Source organism: Phlebotomus papatasi, chromosome 1 (assembly GCF_024763615.1).
Source record: "Phlebotomus papatasi isolate M1 chromosome 1, Ppap_2.1, whole genome shotgun sequence".
Lineage (NCBI taxonomy): Eukaryota > Metazoa > Arthropoda > Insecta > Diptera > Psychodidae > Phlebotomus > Phlebotomus papatasi.
In genome coordinates, this window is record NC_077222.1 from 88,686,739 (window position 1) to 88,708,682 (window position 21,944).

The following is a 21,944-nucleotide window of genomic DNA, read 5'->3' on the forward strand; positions in this document are numbered from 1 at the left end:
ATTAATTTGAGATCGTTCGTGTAAGCTCGTTAAGCCAATAAATTAGACTCTGCTTCAGCGCGATTTTAAAAATTCAGGTGCACTATTAAATTATCAGGGGAATGTATAATCAAAAAGCTAAAGAGCTTAATAATTTGTTCCAACGTATTTCCTATCGATATACACAATCATAAATTATTCGGCTATTTCGAGAGCACAAATTGGATGGGTTTTAGAGGGATTTCTCTACACAAAAGATATTCATAATCCCACCTGAAAAGTACACGAAAATTGAAAATGTTCCACATAAATGGAGTATTCCACTTGAGCTTTTAATCGAAATGAAAAGTAATTGAGGGAGAGATATATGTAGTATAGTGGAAAGAGAGAAAAGCTCAGGGAGTTCTTGATAAATTTCATTCATTATAGAGAGAGAAGTTTATACCCTCGTTGACGGATTATTACTTCTCCAAGAGCTTTTTCCTAGAGAACATTTCCTCAACTTTCTCGTGAAAATTGTTAAGGTAGGAAAAAAACCTTGAATTGTGTTTTTACTAAGTGAATTTTTGGAGAGTTGCAGAGCAAGAAAAAAACGTTCGAGATAGCATTAATGGACATTTTTCCTTCAAGCTACCGAGATATATATACACTTAAAGTTCGTCTCTCAATTCCCTTTACTTGTGTCTGAGATAATTTAATTAGGAACTTTCCAAAGTTTTCTTTTAATTCTCTCTCTATGTCGTTCAATTCGCCATAAAAATGAATTTCTGTGGTTTTGAAAGTGTTTACAGCTGGACTTTAATAGAAACACCATCACGCTTTAATTGGAAATTTCTTCTTGCTTAATACAATTTCTTCATTTCATTGTGTTCTTTCGGTATTAAAAAAAAGACATGGAAAGATTTTCTAAATGACTTTTTCCTAATGAATCATCTCAATGTTTTTCATTTTAAATGAAAAACTCTCTTAATAAATCATTCCTTTAGGTAAAATAGAGACATAATGAATTTATATCATCATCACAATTTTCCAAGATAAATTCTTACATACCAACAATAATAATAAAGCTTTCTTTTTGTCTCTTTTCCTCCACTTACTCGTGTTTTAAGCAAATTTCTGGCAAATATTTCAAACAAAAACATTTTTCAGTGCAAAACCCTCAATTTATGGAGTTAGATAAAATTTTTGGTAAAGCAAAATGGAGCTTAGGTAGTAGAGCACAAGTGAGAAATAGACCAAATTCCCAGCACACAAAATAATAAAACGTGTCTGAAGAGGATTATTGTGATAAAATTCTATAGAATCTATATGGCATACAGAGATTCAACATATTGAGCATATAGTTACTGATATACTATTTGGATTTTCCAATTGAATCACGGAAAATTTTAAACTTAATTCGAAAAGGCATGAGTCAGGCAAAAGTTTACGGAAAATATAAAACGATTCCAATTAATAGATCAGAGGTTTTCCAACATTTCTGTTGAATTTTCCACTAAAACATAGTATAGAAATCGATTGCGAAGTGGATAAAATTCTACAGAATACCACAGAGATAGATATTACCCTCGGAAAAATTCTTACAGAGAAAATTATTTATTTGAACTTTTATTTTTCTTGTGCAAGGATGGGGTCAGTAGTTAGTAGTCCCAAGTTGTGAGAAAATAAATGTAGATCTCACTGGATGCGAGTTCCTTATATACCAGAGAATATCTGGTAACCTAAATGAGATTTGACCCTATGACCGTCTTCAGGATAGAGCTTTTGCTTAGTTTCCGAAGGTCTCAAAATCGTAAATAGCAACTAATTTAATTTGTTCTTCTGATTCAAATAGATTAATTCCCCTTATAATAATCTATTTCTGAGTAAAAATTTTCCAAAATTTTTCGACTGCTAAGAAATTAGAGAAGTTAAGCCTTATGAGATTTACAATTTTGAGAGTTTTACGAAGTTTTAATACTTTCAGTTTAATTACTTATACTTAACTGAATCATAACTAATCGTAAAAGCTTTTCCCAAAAATATTACAATTACGATAGAACAGAACTTTCAATAAAAAAGGAGTGGCAAAGAGTCCCAGGATTTGCGAAGTGTTCGAACACGTGACTTGGATGCTATACCTCAAAAATACACTTTTAAATCATTTACCGTTTACCGACTCTTAACCGATTTGAACGGACTCTTAAATCACTCAAAAGAGCCCCAAAATATTTTTAAGAGCAATAACATTGATTTTCCGATAAAAATTAGTTTTCGTTTCATAACCGATTCATTACCGGTTCACAACCGGTTTAAATCGATTTATAAATCACTTTTAAACAGTATCCAAAATACCTTAGGAGTAATATAAATGAATTTCGCATAAAAAATAGTTATCGATTATGAATCAATTCATTTCCGATCCATATCCGATTTAAATCGGTTCAGGCTTGTCAGGAATCCCAAGACCTTTCCAACGAGCTTAAACGTGTTACCATGATTTACCGTTTACCGATTCACAACCGCTTTGTTGAACAGATTAATTCAGTCAAAATATTGCTCAAAACACACCTAAAGAGTCATATAATTGAATTTCTGATGAAAATTAGTTATCGGTTACCTATAGATAAGCGATTGGAACCGGTTCGTTATATCTGAAATTCCAAGGCCTTTCTAATTCTAAATACGGTTGGAACCGGCTCAAACTTGTCAGTAATCCCAAGAGTTTTCCAAGGAGCCCAAAAATGACACCATTCGGTTGAGAAATTTGATCTCTAAAACCTGTTAAACATTTGACATTGAAAAAACATTTTTAGGAATGATTCAACGGTATCTTTGTTTTTGGACGAAATGTCTGCCTGGACAACCTTTAAAACATATCCAAAAATGAAAAGATTGCAAGACGCGTTTTCGAGCAATCCCAAAAAATATGGTTTTGGAGGGGCATGTTAAGGATCCCAGAGTCGACTTATGGGGAGTTCTCCGAAAGTCTCAAGTCTGTATCTCTATCTCTATTTCTAACTCTCTGTGTACACTCAGTCTCGACATTATGCACTTCGAGATCATGAACCTGACGGAATTATGCACATACACTTATGCAAGTTTGCCTACCATTGCGAGTTAATTTGTGAAACCATTTTTGAGATACGCCTGAGTGTATACTATTTTGTGACGCGGAAAATTTGAAGACACTATGATTATTTTTCAGAATGAAACTGTAATTTTCTTTATTAAGGTAAAATTTTTAAATATTCTAACAATTTATTGAAGAATTCTGGTGAAAAGTACGGTATATTAATGCATTTCTTTTAAACAATTAAATCTTTTTGTAGGGGGTGTGTGGTGCAATTGGTAAGAGCGTTCGGCTCTTGGGAGGTGTGACCCCCGGCTCGACTGTCACAGTTGTGAGTTCGAGTCCCGCCCGGTGCAAACGACTGAAGCATTTGAATGGACATAGGGTAAATGTGCCAAATTTCGGCCAGCTTGCAATTTCGGCCACCTTTTTTGTTCCTCGAATTTCCATGAACTTTTAGATTTTACGTACTCTAGAGGTTATACAATGCAAAAGAATAACAAAAAATGTTGCTTCGACAAACGAGATGACGTGAAAAAGATATTGGAAGAATTCCCGAAGGGCAAGGAACTATGAGAATAAAGGTGGCCGAAATAGGGCACCAAAGCTATGTCTATATTTTTATTCATATTAAAATGTATTAAGAATGATTTTAGAGTAAATAAAGACGGTAAACTCTTTACAAGGTTCCAAGCAACACTCTGTCAGAAGAAAGAATAAAAGAAATCAATTTGAATTTAAAATATTGCATTTCAAACATAAGACTTTGGCGCTTGCATGCAACTATGCCGAAATTTGGCACACTTACCCTATTTCTCATACACAAAATGTAATCTGAAAAATGTACCAAATGGCAAAAAAATCCCGGTACAACAAAATAAATAAATAATAATAAAATAAATCTTTTTGTTCTGACTAAATACTTTTACTTCGCGCGAAATTAGTTATACGGTCGATTTATTCAAAAGAAATCTCCTGTGGATATGCAAATTTTCTCGATGCATAATGCCATTTTGCGCGTTTTTTTTGGTCCCGAAAACGTGCATAATCCCGGGACTTGAGTGTAGTTCGATAAGTAAAAACTGAATTTCTCTTAATTTTCACAGTCTAGAGAATAAAATGTTCTAATTTAGAAAAAAACGAATCTAATAATATACATCAGAGAAAATTAAAATTCCATGAGTTCTAAAACATATTGATGAATAAAAAATGCGCTCGTTGTGTGGAAATTTATTATAAGGATGAAATGAAATTGTTTTAAACTAACAAATAAATTAACCAAACAAATTGACTTCTAAAAGTCCAAAATTTTCCATAAAACCATCCATTCCAGTTAGGAAAAGTTGTAGTTTGAAGCTCCTAAAATATACTACATACCTTTCAGGTTTATATTTAATATAATATAAATTAATTCTCAAAATAATATATGTCCGCTGCAAACTAAGTAATATTATATATAATGAGAACATAACAAATGTAATTTAAAAGAAATTACATTTGTAGAGTAAGATGGGGTAATTCGGAATCATATCTATTTTGAAATTTTGAGATTTTTTCACTGTTTCAGATGATCAAAGAGAAAAAGAAAACCACGAAGAAGTACAAGACTTTACATTCGAAAGTACTTCTTCGTTAGTTTTTTTTTCTATCTAAATCTGTTAGGAAATCTCACAGTTCCAAATTAGATATGATTTCAAAATAACCCAATCTTACCCTAATAAGCAAGAGTTTAATTAAAGAAATAAGGAATAAGGGCCTTATGTTCTAATTTGATTTAATATTTCTTACACAAATATAAAAACAATTTCCGTGAATTATATTTTCGCAAAATTTTTGAGTGTATACTGTTGCATACTGTCTCGGTTAACTATCGAATAAATTGAAATTTCAGAAAACTGTTCTGAAATAGAAAATTTGTTATGAAGTGAGCATGTTAGAATGGTTTTGAAATTAATAATACGTTTACGGACAAATAAAAAGGAATACTCAAGAAAAATAAATCAATTGCCGGTACTTAACCGATTCTTACCGATTAAGACCGATGCATTCAGGTTGAAAATTTCAAGACCTTTCCAAAAAAAATCCAAATTTAAGCAAAGCGGTTGAAAAATAAACCCTCCAAAGTATAGTTGAACTCTGACATTGAAAAATTCTAAATAACGAATTTTCTGGTCATTATGCATGTACGAAATGTTCGTCTAGGCTACCCTCATAACATATCCGAAAATCATTGAGAAAGCTTGGTATAGTTTTGAGAAGAAACATGGCTTTGGATGAATAGAGCAGGGTGGACGAAAATGGAGATCATAATAATGAACCTTTGGTCGACTAATAGGGGGGTCCCCCGAGGACCGGAAGTTCGTATTTCTTTCCGTTTGGCCTCTAGATGTGTTACAAGTTTATGGACAGAATAAAAAGAATATTTAAAAAAGATTGGTCATTTACGGGTACCTTAGGAAAAAACGTCTAGAAATAAATGTTGTTTTTCTACTGTTGGGATTTACCAATGATCGTAAGTTGATATCTTTTACCGTTTAAGCTCCAGGTCGATGACAAGTTGGAAAAGACGGATTGTATACCGTAAATGCGGGTGAATTTGTCCTCCGTCGGTAACTTTGCTCCTCTACTGTTCGTAAACTTTTCTTTAATTCTAATGTTTAAGAATGGTCCTCATCATTCAGACATGGTAAATCGGTTCGGTAAAGACCTTCCTTAAGTGTCAAAGTCACCCACGGAGGACAAAATCATCCGCATCTACGGTATATTGCTCTTTCTTTGACTTCGAGCAGTAAAATTGCATACGAAAAATTTTTAGTTCGTTCCAATAAAGTTTGATAGCTTTATAAATGTTATGTACAGTACGACCTCAAAATTCAGTCTAACTTTATAACTAAATAATTATTATTGCATTTGCATACAAAATAGTTAAACCTAACAGAAGGGAAATTCTGCATAGTTTGTATCTTCATGGTTATTTAAACTCACACTTTCAATTAAAACCAAACTAACCAAAATTCAACAAATAAAACAGAAAGAATACAGAAAGATTTATTTTGAGGTTATGTTCCAATTATTTTATCGAAGTTGATGCTTTTGGAAGTGTAGTATTAAATCAAAATATTTTACAGATTTTAAAATTATGAATCAGGATCAATACACAGAAAAAATATCTTGCAAAATTGTTAGTAAATGTTTGTAAATTCCTACTGAGGACTTACAAAACGTTCGTAAATCGTGTAACCCACTAAAAAGTTCTTAAAAGTTTATACTTTTTTTGTTCTTACAGAAAGATTTGTTTGTCTGGTAAAACAGTACGAACAAGTGACAAAATTTTACAAACATTGAGATTTTCAAACAAATGATCTGAATAGAAAAAATATTTGTCAAGTGGTCATATGATGGAGCAATGTTTGTGAGAACACTATAAGCTTTAACGAACATTTTATGAACGATTTAAAAGCATTTCGTAAGCCCTCAGTAAGAATTCCCAAAAAAAATTACGAACAATTTTGCAATTTGTTTTCTATTTATTTAAAACTATTTTTCTTTTTATAAACGAGCTCCGGGGGCTCCGAATGTTGACAAAATTTAGATCTTATCGGTTAGGAGAGACTGGGGCATAAAGTCACAAAATGGATATTTTATTTTTTACGATCTACCCGAGTGCCCGAGAAATTTCTAATTAGCGCAATTTTATAGGAAAGTTACCGCTCTACAAATTTGTGAGTCATTTTCCTCTATTTTATAAGGAAACACATTTATCGAGACGTTTTCAAAAAGGTACTTTTGTGACTGTTCTCAAAAGAGCTGAGGCAAATGGTATCAGGCATCTTCCATATATTTAAAAAAAACGTAAGATGACATATATTCATAGTAAATTTATTCCTCCATATCTTTTAGAATAGCTTCTTTTCTTTTTGAACGATAAAAGCGCTTTTAAGGTTATTTTCCAAAGGCTATTTTTGACAAGTAAGCTCTATCCGACCATTCTGAAAAGGCGAAAATAGCGAATTGGGCGAGATGAATTTAACGAAGTCTGTCGAAAGTTGCCGAGTAAATGTCACTTAAGTGCAGAATAAGAACAAAACAAAAAAATAATGGAAAGATTTTTTTTGTTCTTTTTAAACTAAATGTCATAGATTAAGTACAACTCGCCAGAATTTTTATCCTCCAGAGTATACATTGGGCTGTGTGTACTATTTAATTTTTTTTGGATCTTCATCAAGATTACTGTGTCCACAAGCGGCGACACATGGTAATGCCGTTTCTTTTCGCCGTAAGACATCAGAAATTACTTCAGTTTTTGTTACTTTTTGCCCCATACCTTTTATTTCTTTTTACCCCAAGTGGTCATTTTTAATAAAAAGATTTCTGGTGAAAAGAATTTTAAAAAAATGCTAAAACGGATAATGGCTTCGTATTCAAAAAATCCAAATTATTTAGAAAATAATATATAAATAGGTAAAAATTGATATCTTCTGTAAAGAAAATATTTCAAAAATAGGGCTAAAAATCTCAATTTTTTATTTTTTAAATACCTTATTCGAATTTTAAGAAATTTAAACCATTTAAATTTCTTTTTTAGGAGAAATTAAAACTTAAAAATTAAAAAGAAATTAAAACCGTTTAAAAAGAAATTTAAACCTTAAACCGTTAACAATGCATCATATCATTTTTGAGTGCAAAATATATGAAAGGGAAAGAATCCAAAATCAAATTAATCCAAACCAAAAGATAGCTCTATCGAATAATAAGGAAGAAATTAAGAAACTTTTAAAATTTGTAAGTAACTGTAATATTAAAAATATTTTATAAGAAATGCATACAACTTCACGGGAAACCATCCATATTGGATGACGTCCCGTCAAATACAGAAAATAATAATAATAATAACAAGAAATTTACGACACTGAAGAAGGTTGCTATCTATGAAAAAATCTTGGAGGTTATCTATAGAAAAAAAATTAAGCCACTATCTTTTTTACCCTGAAAAATACTGAAGTTTCAAATTTTCGATTTGTGACTTTTTGCCCCAGTCTGCCCTATATAAAAAATGAGTTAGTCCAGCATCCAGCGCCAACCACTGGCATTTATGGAAAGCTCAAAAGTAAGTACGGGTAAGGCCGATACCTTCGGATGACTCAAGCTTCGAGCAACTCAATTTTTTTCTATAATTTTAATGGATTTGACTCATGGCTCTTTTCAGGAAATTTCAGGTATTGAATTAACTATTAAAAATTTTATATTATAGTGGGTCAAATTTGTAAAAAACATATTGAAGAAAATTAATGGTTCGAAGCTTGAGTTGTTCGAAGATAACGCACTCTCCCCTAGTATAAAATTTTAATAACAATAAAAATTGACTTGATTTTTATTGTCCTCTTAAATTATTAAATATAGAAAAATAACAGGGATATTATTGAATTTATCGGATTTATTAAAATGTATTAAATTGTAATGATAATAAATGTTATTTGAAGTTATAAATTTTTATTTATATCATGAACTTGTAATAGTGTAAATGTCATACTCATAATTAAACATCATATAGGGGAAGAGCTCATAATTTTGATCAGTTTCATACTTTGGACATTGTGAGGATAAAATTGGACACTAAAAATAAATTGAATAAAATTATAGATTTTTATTCCATTATTTGATGAATAATGAATTCTATCTAAATATATGATCTTTTTGGAAGATTTTAACACTAAATACGTTAAATTTTGAATATGAAATGTTGATTAGCTGTCCAAATTAATAACCAAGTTTTCCAAAATAAGAGTCAAATTCACCTCTACATATAAATTCATTTTTAAACGTATTAAAACTAATTTTAGTAAAAATAAGATGATAAATAATATCTTGCCAAGTTTCTAAACAACCCTTCTAAAAAGAAAGTAACAAGAAAAGTAAATTATTATTGAAAATATCGCACTTCAAACTTCGAACATCGATGCTTATAAGCAGACTGTCCAAAATTATGAGCCCTTACCCTAGGGAACGATTTTTTTTTAACAGAAAATCATATTTACAGACAAGTTCTTTTTAAAGTTTATTATTTCTTATTTGTTATTTCTTTTTCGATTCCAGTGACATTAGCGGTAATTAGTAAAGGTTTTGATGTTCTCAAGTGGTTAGTTATTTTCTCTAAAATACAAATTTAGTAATTAGAAACTCCCAGAGTCCTCAAAAACTCAAAACAATTCAAATCTGGAGAAATTTAACGAGCTATGGCATTTGAAATTCCCACAAGAATTAATCATTAGAACTTTATTCCCAAAATCCCTTTAAACTACCATAAAAAGAACCTTTTAGATAATAAATTGCACTTTAACTTCCTCAGAACTAAATTCAGAGAATTTTCTGTATATAAGAAAGTCTCTCAATTTTCCTAATCTCTCCGCAAGCAAGGAAAAACAATTAGCTTAGCGATTCCCAAGTGCTTTTCTGCACCTTTTTCCCTGGACTTTTGGTTTGCGGGCAGCAGCTGTACTTGGATTTCCTCATTTTCTTCACTGACACAAACTCCACGGAAAATCCGTGCTTACACACGGATCGCACCAATATATTTTTATTTATTGATTATTAATATAAACAAAAGTGAAAATTCTCCGACAAGTTTACCAAAAATCTATTTTTGTGTGGCGTTTTCTCGCGACGTGCACGAGAATTTTCGCGGATGAAGATTGGTACGGGATATTTGTACGTTTGAAAAAATCTTTGCATCCACCCTCAATGCGATTTTTCACATTTAGGCACCTCCCCTGTCCTACAAAATCCCCCCTCGATAAATTGTGAGCAATTTTGGAACCAAAAAGCACAAGGCTCCAATTAATAATGAACAAGGGGCGTTGGATTTTTCATTGCGAGGGAGCACCCCCATTTTCCATCGTTTTGGGGGATGGAAAATTGTACGAGTTTTCCATGGAGGTGGAGTAGTGAGAAAAATGAGACCACTTTTCGGTCAATAATCCTCCTTTTTTTCTTCTTTCAAAAGGAAAAAAAGTATTACTCTTTTTTTTTCTCCTCAGATATATAATTTTCTTCATATATGCACACACACATTCTCAGTACACACTTGAGAAATATTTTCCCAACATATTCAGAGAATCAAAGAAGAAAAAGATGGACAAGGCTTTTTCTTCTCTGTGGCAAAAGTAGAGAGCTTTTCCAATTTCCAAAGCTAAAAAAAACTAAGTAAATTTTTCATACCCAAATCACACCAAACTTTTCACACAAAGCTACCCCCATTAATTGTGGCACAAAACACTCAAAAGGAGGGAATACACCTCAGTAAAATCAAGGAAGGAAAAACAGAGACAATTTTTTCCTCTTTCACCCACGCACCGAACCAAAAACACCAACTACTCGTGATGAAGTTACTGCGGAGACTGATGGAAAATTGGGAAAAGTCGAGACTGGGCTCTCTCGCTGATCCTCCGGTGAGTGGGGGTGGTGGACGCATGCGCCCCATGGGGGAGCTTCCACACCGAAACGGCGTCTCCGAGAGCAACAGATGATTCTGCTGGATGCCAGAACTATTCTCTCACATTAATCTCTGGCACATTTTCTCGCGGAAAATGCACGTTTTGCGCGTGGAAAACACCGCGAGAAGAGAGACTTCTTTAGGCGTCCGCCGGCTGCAGCCAGCTTCTCTTGGCCGGAGCCGTTCTCCATAGCCCCATCTCACCCCATTACCCCACCTTCAAACGGAATATGGGTATTTCACTGAACATCCGTGAAACCACCAAGTGCCAAGAGAAAATAAACCTGCTTGATAGATGGAATTGACTCTTAAAGAGCCTAAGTGGCCTAAGTACAACAAGAACTTCAGCTCAAAAAATTATTATTAACATTATTTTTATGCATTCGCACTGAGGGATCCCAAGTAGCAAAAACCAGTTATCACAACGTAGGTTTTGGTAAGGCTGAGGTCTTTGAAAGTCTTATCACTGAAAGTAGGGAATCGTATAAAATATAATATTTAGACTGAATAGAATTAGACACACTCTTAGAAAAATTTAGTCCCAACTACCTCATATATAGTTGTGGAAACTATAAAATATAGTAAGCATAGACCCATCCATATATTTAGCTAGGGTAACTAAATAAAATAGTTGTCCAATATTAGTTACAGTATCTTTTTCATTTAGTTATCATAACTAAAAGGGACAGATAATCCTAACCGGCTTATGTAGGTGAGATTATTAACGTGAGCTAACTCGGAGTGCATGCAAATTCGATTTAGAGCTGAAATTGTGAGTCGCCATTCAGTTATCTTGAATCAAATTCGTGAAATTATACAAATTTTGTATTTAAACCAAAATATCAAGGATTTGGATGAACTGGCACAAAAGTAATATATGGGTGAAATGTAGACCAGAATGTTCTCTATAATTTTCCCATAGAACATGATCTCATCGATTACTCAGAAGCCAAGATAATCGAGGTTTTTTGTTTCTTAACTTGTTTTTTCATCCAGAGTGCCCCAAGTAGTCATTTGTTGAACTTCAACTATATCAAAGAATTGTTGTATTTTGTGGGACTTTCCATATAAAACCATATTTTAAGTGTCTTTGTGGAATAGAGGCAGTCAAATTGGCATCTGAGTGATTTCAAAGCGTTATTATGGGAAAAATCAATTTTTTCATACTTTTAAACGGCAAAATCTGAGTGATAGCGTAGTCTGAGTGGGAAATGATGTATAGACGAAATGTAGAGACAAATGTCCTCTACAATTATGTCAAAGTAATCATCAAAGTGACTTTTTGAACTTCCATCTGAAAGTGCTCATCGAGACGAAACCAAAAAGGTAAAATTTAGGTCGCTATGTTAATTAGAACCGGAGATAGAGGCCGGTCAATGTTCGAACTTTGACCCCTTATAGCTCGGGTCAGGGGTTTTAGATCGACTTAAGGTTTTTTTTTGTTTGATAGGTATAATCAACGGCTACAACATACTAAAATTTCAGCCCGATGCACAATGGAATTTTTGAGTTATTCAACTTATAAGATTTAAAAATTTTTATGAACTTGCGATGTTAGAAGGGGAAGTGGAATTTCACGAGAGCTTTCCAAAAAGCCCTCACTTTTTAAATTCTGACAATTAGAACCGGAGTTCTGGCCATTTTAAGAAATTTTTTTTGGACCCTTATAGCTCGGGTCAGGGGGGTCGGGGGACCTTAAGTTTGGTATTAATGGAAAGCTCTAAGGCCCAGCTATAACATACTAAAATTTGAGCCCGCTCGATGCCATAGGGGCGGAGCTATTGAGAAAACAAAAAAAGGGGGGTCTTCAAAATGGCGGAAGGAGGGGTGGGGGGTGGGGGGTCAATGCACCAAGTTGCAATTTTCACCCGATATATAACCTTTGCCGAAAACCGCAAGTCGATATCTCTTTTAGTGTAGGAGCTATTAAGCTCCAAAGAGCGGCCGGACGGCCGGCCGGGAACGTAACTTAGCCCCCCATATATTCGTGATCAGGAAGTGCTGAAACACATTTTGGCCAAGTTTGAGCTCGATCGGACGACATGAAATTTTGTTAGAATTATAGTAGGTGAGATTATTAAGAATCTCACCTAATAGTTACCCATTTGTTAAGAACTCTTACTTTAACCCTTTAACGACGAGAAACTTTTTACGGACTGAAAATCAACAATAAAAATTAAACTGAAAAATATAATCAATGATAAGTCTTACATCTGACCTTGGAAAGTCCAACAGAATCTGATTCGGTGTATTTTGTGCTTCTATGAACGATAGCGACAAAAATAGCCCAAAAATTTAAGTATTTGTTCTGACAATACCAATGAATAATATTTTTTGCTTTAATGAAAAATATTACGTGAGTATTGTAGTTTTTATTGCCAAAAAAGTTTTGCTTAAAAAAAGTTGTAAGTATAAAAAATAAATAAAATCAATTTATGAATTTGAGAATTTAAAAATTCGCCATTTTTGAGCTTAAATATTTACTACATAGCAAATAGATAGAGACTTGCAGAAAATATTCTAGATTCCTTCAACCTTCTAATTCACAATTATGTACAGACATAAGAAAAAATAACTTTAGTTAGTCAGGAAAAATTATTTTCTTTAGTGGGACACCGGTATTCCAATCGTCCGTAAAGGGTTAAGATATCTGAAAAAGTTGACGTGATAGACTACAAGTTTCTTATGGTGATATGTTCAAGGCGCACATCAAGGACTCCGATTTGCTATTAAACCAAAAAAGTTTACGTTTTCTTGCTTTATAATGTGCGATTGCTTTAAAACATGGCTAGCTTGTATGGGAGTTGCTAGATAAAGCAGTCAGAGGGAAAATCTAAAAATATTTATTATAAGCTTAAGTCATACATCGACTTTGACCCAAATTTCATTAAGATAGGTTAAGCCGTTTTCGTTAAATAAAATGTCAAAATTATGAATTTTCAGAAGAATATCGTTAATTTGCCAAGGACTGACAGTCCTTTTTGACTTGGATCTAAGTCATACACCAATACCTAACGGGCCTAGCCTCTACTCTGGCGAAGGGTTGGTCCAGCTCCCAAACATTTCTGCCCATTTTCCTTTAAATTAAACTCGTTAAACTCGTTGGAAGGTCTTGGAATATCTGAAAAATCTGAACCGCTTCCAATTGGTTAACAACCGATCATAAACCGATAAGGAATTTTAATGCTAAACTCAATAGTATCCTTGTAAGCTATTTTGAGAGATTTTTTGAGTGATTTATAAGTTCATATTACATATAAACCGACTTTGAATAGATAGTTACTTTTTGTGCGAAAATTAATTGTATTACTTCCAATGGGTGAGATCTTATGAGTGATTTTTAAATCGGTTCAAACCGATTAAAAACTGGTAAACGATGAAGATGCAGAAGGACTTTTAAAGTATAATATCTAAATCGGGGGTGGTGGGTGGTAGGACCCTATGTCAGCCCTGTTTCTCTTCCAATATACAATAAATATTTGCTCTCCGTAATATTCGGTTATTAAAGTATATATTAAAATTTATGAAAGACACAAAGAATAAACATAATAAAAAAGAATTAATGAAAATTAATGGTCACCATGTCGTCGGTACTTTAACACTAACCTTACTTCATTTTTAATGCTAAACGTGTCAAATTAATAAAAGTTTTAGTCATTTTGAAAACATAAGCATTAAAATTTAAACAGGAACACCTTCATGACTTAATGTCATTAACTTAATGAAGTCCATACTTTGCTACTTGGGATAGCAGGAGCAGTTTGGGGTTTGAATATCAAATTGAATTGTGTGACCAAGCCCCCTCGTAAACAAGAATAAAATGGAACATTTTTTTGATATCGCTGTCTCCCAAACAAACCGATTTCGGACGTACTTGGGAGAAATAAAATAAGCCAATCACAGCGCGAGTTCTCTGTCCACATTCACCTAATTTGACCCTGGAGTTATAATTCTCTCAGAGAGACCCCCGACTCGAATGAGTTATAATAAAACTTACTGTTTTCCGAAATAACACCTCAACCATATTTTCACTAATGCTAAAACTAATTAGTAACTATCACCTAATACACTGTTTATGGAAAATAATTTGTCCGAACACATTGAAAATCGACTGAGAATTGGAGCTCTCTCTTTCGAGAAAATTCTTTTTGCGAGAGAGCCCTATAAATAATGTCACTTGACATGTCGGAAAAACATCCTCGGACAAATCCTTCGTCTTACCAGACTATTGCTCTATTTTCGTGGGAATTAAATATTTAATACTAATATGAAAATGGCACTATTTTGGGCAACTTACAATTTGGAGCACTGACAAGGGAGGTTCTCACTTGATATCGAGTTCATTCATGAAACTTTGCATATTACCTAATTTGGGCATGCCAAATTCAATGGTGATAGTCAAAAACTTCGATAGGCCTCGATACCCCCGCTACAGGGGGTGGGGTTGGGGTACAAAATTCATAATTTTGTCTCTAGCCGCCAGAGGGTTGGAAATAGCGACTTCGGGTCTTCGGGTGACCCCCCCCATAAGTTAACCTTGGGAATATAAATATGACCTTCATTTTCCCCCCACCCCTCCCCTTCTCTTAAAAAACGTGTTTTTTTGGATATTTCGAAAACTAATGATCCGATAGTTTTCATTGTCGGATATGTTTTAGATGTTGTCCAGATGGATATTTCGTCCATACATACCAATGACCTTGAAACATTCCTTCATATCATTTTTCAAAGTCAAATGTATTACGCTTTAAATATTCATTTTTTTTTTCAATCAATTTTATCAAAGTATGATTTTTTATTAACGCTTATTTATTTAATAATGAATATAAACCTATTTAAACCGCTTTAATGCCATTGACATATTTTTGACATTTATATGTACTTCAATTACAAATATCATTTTAAAAATACTCCATGTCTACCAAATTCTAATATTGGGCATTGACTTTTTTCCTAAATTAAGACATTAAGGTAATGAAATTTTCATGAAATTTGTGAAATTTATGAAATTTTATGAAAGTTATGAACATTTTCTGGATTATGTTTTAACGATTGCTGATTATTAATTTAAAATTTATATTAAGGATTATAATATGTGAATGAAATGAAATGGCACATATCATCCAATACGACAATAATGTATTGAATTTCAAGTATATAAAGACCTACATGCAATCATTAACACAAAATGCTATTTTCTGATAGGCTTAACTTTTAAAAATAAGTATTTTGAACTCATACTAGACATCTTAAGAAAATCTACACAGATCAATCACAAAACCGGGAAAAAAGTATATTTAAAACATGTACAGTTCAAGCATAAAACGACTAACCCCGTCCTACAAATAGATAAAATATAAAATTAAACGGTAAGTGTACTTAAAATCATGCACAGCTGAATCATAAAACGGTTAATTGTGCGCCTAAATTCACGCACAGATCATTCATTAAACGGTAAATGCGCTTAAAATCACACACAGTTCAATTTAAAAACGATTAACCCTTTAAGGACGATTGGAACACCGTTTTCCCATAAAGAAAATAATTTTTTTGACCACCTAAAGTTATTTTTCCTTATATTTGTACGTAATTGCAAAGTAGAAGGTTGAAGGAATCTAGGATATTTTTTGGAAGTCTCCAGGTATTTTTTCCTACATAGGAAATTTTTAAGCTAAAAATTGACGAATTTTTATACTTCCAATTTTTTTTAAACAAAACCGTTCTGGGAAAAAAAACTACAAGACTCAAACATAATATTTTTCATTAAATTGAAAATTTTATCATTCATTAGTATTGACAGAAAAAATACTTGAATTTTTTGGCTATTTATGTCCCTATCGTTCGTAAAGGCAAGAAATTAATCAAATCCCACTCTGTTGGCATTTCGAAGTCAAGATATAAGACCTTTTACTGCCTTTGGTCGGTGGTTTTATTCATATTGCTGATTTTCGGTCTGCGCAAACTGTCTTGTCGTTAAAGGGTTAAGATTGCGCTTAAAATAACGCACAGATGAATCATAAAACGGAAAATCCGCTTAAAAACACGCAAAGTGTGATGATAAAACGATTAACAATTCAATCATAAAACGGTAAGAACGCTTAAAATCACGCACTTTCCAGTCATAAAACGGAAAATGTGACTAAAATCACGCACAGATGAATCATAAAACGGAAAATGCGCTTAAAATCACGCACAGCTGAATCATAAAAAGGTAAATGTTGCTAAAATCACGCACAGTTCAATCATTAAACTGCAAATGCGCTAAAAATCACGCACAGCTGAATCATAAAACCATTAAGAATCCGCTTAAAATCACGCACAATTCAATCATAAAACGATAAATGTGCTTAAAATCACGCACATCTGAATCATAAAACGGTAAATTCGCTTAAAATCGCGCACAGCTGAATCATAAGACGGTAAATGCCCTTAAAATCACGCACAGCAGAACCATAAAACGGCAAATGCGATTAAAATCAAGCACAGCTGAATCATAAAACGGTATGTGCGCTTAAAATCACGCACAATTCAATCATAAAACGGTAAATGCGCTTAAAATCACGCACAGCTGAATCATAAAACGGTAAATGCGCTTAAAATCACGCACAGTTCAATCATAAAACGGCAAATGCGCTTAAAATCACGCACAGCTGAATCATAAAACGGTAAATGCGCTTAAAATCACGCACAGTTCAATCATAAAACGGCAAATGCGCTTAAAATCACGCACAGCTGAATCATAAAACAGTATATGCGCTTAAAATCACGCACAGTTTAATGATAAAAAGATTAAGATATCGCTTAAATTCACGCACAATTCAATCATAAAACTACAAGTATGCTTACAATCATGCACAGCTGAATCATAAAACGGTAAATGCGCTTAAAATCACGCACAGCTGAATCATAAAACGGTAAATGCGCTTAAAATCACGCACAGTTCAATCATAAAACGGCAAATGCGCTTAAAATCACGCACAGCTGAATCATAAAACAGTATATGCGCTTAAAATCACGCACAGTTGAATCATAAAACGGTATATGCGCTTAAAATCACGGACAATTCAATCATAAAACGGTAAATGCGCTTAAAATCACGCACAGTTTAATGATAAAAAGATTAAGATATCGCTTAAATTCACGCACAATTCAATCATAAAACGACAAGTATACTTACAATCACGCACAGATGAATCATAAAACGGTAAATGCGCTTAAAATCACGCACAGTTCAATCATAAAACGGCAAATGCGCTTAAAATCACGCACAGCTGAATCATAAAACGGTATATGCGCTTAAATTCACGCACAATTCAATCAGAAGACGGTAAATGCGCATAAAATCATTCACAGCTGAATCATAAAACAGTAAATGCAGGCCTAAGCGTTTTATGATTCAGCTGTGCGTGATTTTAAGCACATTTACCGTTTTATGATTCAGCTGTGCGTGATTTTAAGCGCATTTACCGTTTTATGATTCAGCTGTGCATGATTGTAAGCATACTTGTAGTTTTATGATTAAATTGTGCGTGAATTTAAGCGATATCTTAATCGTTTTATCATTAAACTGTGCGTGATTTTAAGCACATTTACCGTTTTATCATTAAACTGTGCGTGATTTTAAGCGCATTTACCGTCTTATGATTCAGCTGTGCGTGATTTTAAGCGCATTTACCGTTTCGTGATTGAATTGTGCGTGATTTTAAGCGCATTTACCGTTTTATGATTCAGCTGTGCGTGATTTTAAGCGCATTTACCGTTTTATGATTCAAGTGTGCGTGATTTTAAGCGCATTTACCGTTTTATGATTCAGCTGTGCGTGATTTTAAGCGCACATACCGTATTATGATTCAACTGTGCGTGATTTTAAGCGCATTTACCGTTTTATGATTCATCTGTGCGTCATTTTAAGCGCATTTTCCGTTTTATGATTCATCTGTGCGTGATTTTAGTCACATTTTCCGTTTTATGACTGGAAAGTGCGTGATTTTAAGCGTTCTTACCGTTTTATGATTGAATTGTTAATCGTTTTATCATCACACTTTGCGTGTTTTTAAGCGGATTTTCCGTTTTATGATTCATCTGTGCGTTATTTTAAGCGCAATCTTAACCCTTTAACGACAAGACAGTTTGCGCAGACCGAAAATCAGCAATATGAATAAAACCACCGACCAAAGGCAGTAAAAGGTCTTATATCTTGACTTCGAAATGCCAACAGAGTGGGATTTGATTAATTTCTTGCCTTTACGAACGATAGGGACATAAATAGCCAAAAAATTCAAGTATTTTTTCTGTCAATACTAATGAATGATAAAATTTTCAATTTAATGAAAAATATTATGTTTGAGTCTTGTAGTTTTTTTTTCCCAGAACGGTTTTGTTTAAAAAAAATTGGAAGTATAAAAATTCGTCAATTTTTAGCTTAAAAATTTCCTATGTAGGAAATACCTGGAGACTTCCAAAAAATATCCTAGATTCCTTCAACCTTCTACTTTGCAATTACGTACAAATATAAGGAAAAATAACTTTAGGTGGTCAAAAAAATTATTTTCTTTATGGGAAAACGGTGTTCCAATCGTCCTTAAAGGGTTAATCGTTTTTAAATTGAACTGTGTGTGATTTTAAGCGCATTTACCGTTTAATGAATGATCTGTGCGTGAATTTAGGCGCACAATTAACCGTTTTATGATTCAGCTGTGCATGATTTTAAGTACACTTACCGTTTAATTTTATATTTTATCTATTTGTAGGACGGGGTTAGTCGTTTTATGCTTGAACTGTACATGTTTTAAATATACTTTTTTCCCGGTTTTGTGATTGATCTGTGTAGATTTTCTTAAGATGTCTAGTATGAGTTCAAAATACTTATTTTTAAAAGTTAAGCCTATCAGAAAATAGCATTTTGTGTTAATGATTGCATGTAGGTCTTTATATACTTGAAATTCAATACATTATTGTCGTATTGGATGATATGTGCCATTTCATTTCATTCACATATTATAATCCTTAATATAAATTTTAAATTAATAATCAGCAATCGTTAAAACATAATCCAGAAAATGTTCATAACTTTCATAAAATTTCATAAATTTCACAAATTTCATGAAAATTTCATTACCTTAATGTCTTAATTTAGGAAAAAAGTCAATGCCCAATATTAGAATTTGGTAGACATGGAGTATTTTTAAAATGATATTTGCAATTGAAGTACATATAAATGTCAAAAATATGTCAATGGCATTAAAGCGGTTTAAATAGGTTTATATTCATTATTAAATAAATAAGCGTTAATAAAAAATCATACTTTGATAAAATTGATTGAAAAAAAAAATGAATATTTAAAGCGTAATACATTTGACTTTGAAAAATGATATGAAGGAATGTTTCAAGGTCATTGGTATGTATGGACGAAATATCCATCTGGACAACATCTAAAACATATCCGACAATGAAAACTATCGGATCATTAGTTTTCGAAATATCCAAAAAACACGTTTTTTAAGAGAAGGGGAGGGGTGGGGGGAAAATGAAGGTCATATTTAGATTCCCAAGGTTAACTTATGGGGGGGTCACCCGAAGACCTGAAGTCGCTATTTCCAACCCTCTGGCGGCTAGAGACAAAATTATGAATTTTGTACCCCAACCCCACCCCCTGTAGCGGGGGTATCGAGGCCTATCGAAGTTTTTGACTATCACCATTGAATTTGGCATGCCCAAATAAGGTAATATGCAAAGTTTCATGAATGAACTCGATATCGAGTGAGAACCTCCCTTGTGAGTTTATCCATTTTTATCTCGCCTTACTTCTTCATATTGCTATTTATTTTATTCAACAATATTATATCATTTAGTTATTTTTAGTTTTTAGACACTTTTCACAAAATAATTTGGTATTTCAATAGATTTTATAACGTGTTGGGTGCGAATAAGACATGTCTTTAAAATTCAGTGGACATGTCCTATGAAAATCCTAACTGCAGAACTGTTATTATGGGGGAGTCAAATTGAGAAAATTGAGAGATTCGCGAGAGAATTTTTGCACTCTCTTTGATTTTTTAATTTATTTTAAGAAATAACACCTCAACCAAATTAACACAATAGATCTAAAATTGCATTAACTTTGACCTGAGTTAATTTTCCAGTAATAATTTTGAGCGAATCACATATTTCCCGTGAAGGTCTCTCCCCCACCCACTTTCTCTCTTTCGACTCTCTTGAAATGTCATTTCGGGCATTATTTACAGATTGGTTTTTTCGTTTTTACACGATTATCTTTCTTTTCTCATCATATCTTTTCAATGAAATATGATCTTTACCCTATTTAAACAAAAGTTGCCCGAGTACATTTGATTTTAAGTTGTATTAGAGTCCGAAAATCAAGATTCTTTCTTCCATCGAAAATTGCTATTGTTTGTCTCACTCCCTCATTTGCTATTCTTTTCCAAACAAGTGAGTGAGAGGTATATAGAAAATTGAGGTTCCATTTCTAAAGCATTGGAAGTATAGGAAACCGACCCCCCCTGTGTGTGACCGTTTTACCATAAGATGATAAAACATATCTAAAATTTTAATATATATCCCATGAGTTACGGTTGGGTTTAAGGTAAATAGAAGTGGAAACAATGATTCACCAATTTTATTGGTTTGTGATGAGGAAGATGATTTTATAATATTAACAAAAAACCTAATAATCCTCCATTGTGGAACAATTCAGCCGAAAATAAGGCATTTTCCGAAATGGAAAAAAATCAGCCTTAATTTGAAATATGGAATACAATAAATTGGATTCAAAAAAATTATAATTCTTTATGTAAATTAGAGTTTAGTTCTTTGTGTAATTAGAATTTAAGTATGCAATTATATCAAGGATTAAAACAGATTAAAATGTAATTTACTTTTTACTATTGTCCACAACTAAGAAAAAAATCTCTTTAATTGTTCGATTTTGATAGTATTACCTGCATAATGAAATGTTGGCGAAGTGTTAAAACTCCTGAATATTAAAAAAGATAAGAAAGAAACTATAATGCGCTTAAATTTTTTTGGCAAATTGTTTTTTTCTAATCTAATTAGAATTTTAAAGAGCTCGAAAAATTGTTATAAAACAAATTTTTGATTTTTGAAAAATCTGTCTTAAACAGTTTACTTAGTTTTCTAAATGACATTTTTGAGTTGGAATTTTGAGTTGAATGTTAAAATTGTTCCGATCGGTATTGAATCGGTAAAGTACTGGTAATTGATTTGTTTTAAGCCTCTAACAGTATTCTCTTTAATATGCAAAAAAGTAGTTAAATAATTTTGTCTACGGTAATTAATGGTACACTGAACTCAAAAAAAAACCCTCCGTTCTTCATTATCTCTTTTCGTTTGGGCGCCAGGTGAGAAAAGGTAAAGACCACCTTCTGGAGACGGTCATTTCTGTTT

The 21,944-nt window shown here is 32.8% G+C and overlaps 1 protein-coding gene across 1 annotated transcript in view; it reads right to left on the reverse strand.

Annotated features, from left to right (window-relative positions):
* LOC129804473 (voltage-dependent T-type calcium channel subunit alpha-1G) overlaps nt 1-10,427 on the reverse strand; it is a 133,050-nt gene extending 122,623 nt beyond the window's left edge. Inside the window, exon 1 of the mRNA XM_055851805.1 lies at nt 10,247-10,427. The gene's annotated coding sequence lies outside the window, so the exon portion shown is untranslated. The remainder of the gene's footprint in view (nt 1-10,246) is intronic.
* Nucleotides 10,428-21,944: the final 11,517 nt, after the last annotated feature.